The 3,352-nt window shown below is 32.9% G+C and overlaps 1 pseudogene; it reads left to right on the top strand.

Annotated features, from left to right (window-relative positions):
* Positions 1–666: 666 nt before the first annotated feature.
* Positions 667–1,201, top strand: LOC114074058 (annotated as a pseudogene).
* Positions 1,202–3,352: the final 2,151 nt, after the last annotated feature.

Consider the following 3,352-nt stretch of genomic DNA (forward strand, 5'->3'; position numbering starts at 1 on the left):
TTACCCTATGTTTATGGTTTCATTCTTCTATTGGAATCAACATAGTTAGGGATTTCTAGCTAAATGTCTTCCAAGGAATTAGTGAAATTGGGTTTGAACTTTATCATGTTTATGAGTGTGACTCTGGAGAAGGCTTACCACATGCTCCTGTAGATTTTCCAAATGTTGGTGATAAGTGGGGTTGGCGGGTAGGGAAAAGATTTTCAAGTTCAAGCACACATAGATATTTGTATCTTCCGAAACATTTTAAGTCTCCAAAAGATGGACAGAAATATGCTATTCGAAGTAAGATTTTTCTTGAAAAGTATCTCCAGTCTGAATATCCAAACATGGACATAAAACTGTTTTTTGCCTCATTTGGTTTGATGATTCCTTCGAAGAAGTCGCCAAGCTCAAAAGGTTAGCTTTTTGGTATATAACATGTAGATATTTATTCAGTTGTTTGTGTCAATTAAAAAAAACACTTAACACTTCTTTTTATTGAACTGATACAATCTTTTTTCTTTTTAATCAAATATTGATTTTTACGAAGATATGATAGATAGGAGTACATCTTTAGGGACAGAAATGCAGTCTTTACGATCTAATTTTCCTATAAGAGTCATTATTTGTAAGGATGGTAACGAAATTTGTAGCAGTTTAGCAAAAGAAAATCCTTCTCCTGCCATGGTTTGTGATATTTGTTGCAGTGAACCTGGTTTTTGTTGATGTTTTTGTTATATCCTTTGCTGCAAAACGATCATTTCGGATGATGATGGGTACAATTATTTTCGGTGTGAAGCAACAATAGATGGATACATATGTGAACATGTTTGCCATCTAGATTGTGCTCTACGAGCTTACATGGTTGGTAATGTTGGAGGAAGCATCAATTTGTATGCACAATATTTATGTCAATACTGTTATTCAAGGATGGATTTCGTTCCACATGCTCTGAAGCTTATAAAAACCTGCACATCTGTTTCTTCTTTTGCTGACATTGAAAAGATTTTGAATGTTGGCATTTGTATTTTGCGTCGCACACAAAAATAAGTGGAAAAGAGTTGTTGCATCATATTTAATCAATCAAGGCACAGGTATAGCTAATTGGTAATAATATCAGCTTACAAAAGGATTTTGCATTCAAGATATATTCAAAAAGGATGGTTGTGTGGATAGAACTGATAACTTATCTCCCCTCTCATCGTCTTGTTTGTGTTGATAAGTTACTTTGACTTGAATATCTGTATCGGAGCAATACATTTCAATATGTGCAAATGTTGTTTTCTTTCTATAATTATTGTTTATTTTAGGACATAAATATATACATTTGTTGATTTTTTTAAGTTAACTACCCTATAGTTTAGATGATTAGATTAAAAAAACTTATTATATAATGTGTAAACAGATAAAAGACACAATTGATACAAATATTGTTTTACTTGTTCGAATCACCAATGTCAGCCTAATGGAGTTCCCTTGTTTTCCTTAGAGCTTAAATGTTTCCCATTAGATAAATATTTTAACTCCTTGACATGAAAGATTAAAGTTCACTTGTTGGTAACATCCTCTACTGGTATAATTTTCTAATCGATTCTTTTCTTTTCTTTTCACTATTTAGATCTATTAAATTCAATTTTTTTACAAGATGAAATACTAAAGCTACGATAAGTGTGTGCTAGGTTTTTTCCATTATTGAAAAAGTCATTCTTCCTTGATTCTGAGAGGGTGTGTTTGTCTTCTAGTAGGTTGCTCGCTCGTCTTGATTTCATTTTTACGCGAGTCAATCTCCTCGATTCTGGTACATTCGTTTAAAAATCTTCCTTCATTTTGTTAGTGTGAGACTTCCATCCATGTTTAGATTTATGCTTTCTTTTCACAGATTTTGGATGTATCTCTTTTTTTTCTTGCACAGATCATTTAGTATTAGTGTCATGATTACAACACATAGTTAATAGAGCTAACAATATGTGTTATATCATTCTGCCTTAAGCAATACTACTAAGATTTACTTGAGCATATCAATAGGGCTTTTATATCGAGATATTGTTGTGATTGTGCTTGTGATTTTTCTTACTAGTCTTGAAGTGAAACCATATGCCAGTTTAAACTGATCAATGGTGAGAAATGACTATGTTGTAGGAAAAACACTTCCTGTTGAGTTAGGTTCGTTATGCATTTATTTTATTCGCGCCGTACGTCATAAATTTGCCGCACTAATGCCCGAATGGGACTTTTTTGTATGCAGGTGGAAGCATTCCTTAGTTAATTAATAAGCAGATTAATTCCTTTTACTAAGTTAGCTTACCAACTAAGAACTTGTTGGTTGTTCTCACAACTACTTCTAAATCATTTTTAATGCAGATTCTAGTTAGGGTACTCCTCACGGTGGCTGATCATTTCTTGTTTTGAAGATCTTTTTGGAGTGGTGGTGAAATCATGTTTTTGGATCACCTTTAGATGCATGTGATATTTTCATTATTTTTTTCTTATCAGAGACTTATGATAAGTTTCATACTTTAAAGTTGTACTAGGTGATCTTTATACTTATGCTACCAGGTTTTTGGATATTCTTTGTTGTTCTTTTCTTTTCATTTGTGGACTGACCACCGTTTCCGAGTCTCATTTATATGTGTTATTTTCGGCTTGCACATTTTTTTGTTGGGTTCGCTGGGGGGGTGGTTGGAGTGCCTTCCATCATAACCTCGACTTTTGGATCATGAAACAATGTGTGTCAATACAACAGGAGACATATTTAAAGAGACGTGAACACTATTATCTCCAATACCAACTTTTATTATTAGAGCAAATCTTGTATTGTTTATTTAAAGTAGATCAAATACGAAAACTCCATTAAACAACATGTTTATTTTAATTCTCATATCTAACTATTTCTCACTTTCATTAGGATGCAAATAGCATCAATAAAATACGAAATATTAAATGCTGAATAAATGCAGGTAGAGGTGTTCATGGGTTGATTATTAATGAAACAATAAAATAACACCAAATTAAAATTAGTAAAACCAAACTAGGTTCATATCGATCACCCTTCGTGTTCACAGTTCCACGAAGGCACTGACCACCCAACTCAAAAAGGGCTACCTCAAAAAAGGTTTCCTACTTGTGGTAGAGTGAATACTACTTAATGTGGTGCCTTCGAGGCTCTCCCATAATAATAGCTAGCTTTTTCAGTATGGAAGAATGAATATTTAGGGTCCCCATAATTTGTATAAGAAAGTTATTGTTGGTCTTAGGAAATAAATAACTTTTGAGTGGAGTTAGGTGCAAATGTTCATTAATATCTTTTTATATTAAAATGTAACATGGAAGCAGAATGTATCGATTGCTATTACAAATAGTTGATCTAGAG

Source organism: Solanum pennellii, chromosome 9 (assembly GCF_001406875.1).
Source record: "Solanum pennellii chromosome 9, SPENNV200".
NCBI classification, from domain to species: Eukaryota; Viridiplantae; Streptophyta; class Magnoliopsida; order Solanales; family Solanaceae; genus Solanum; species Solanum pennellii.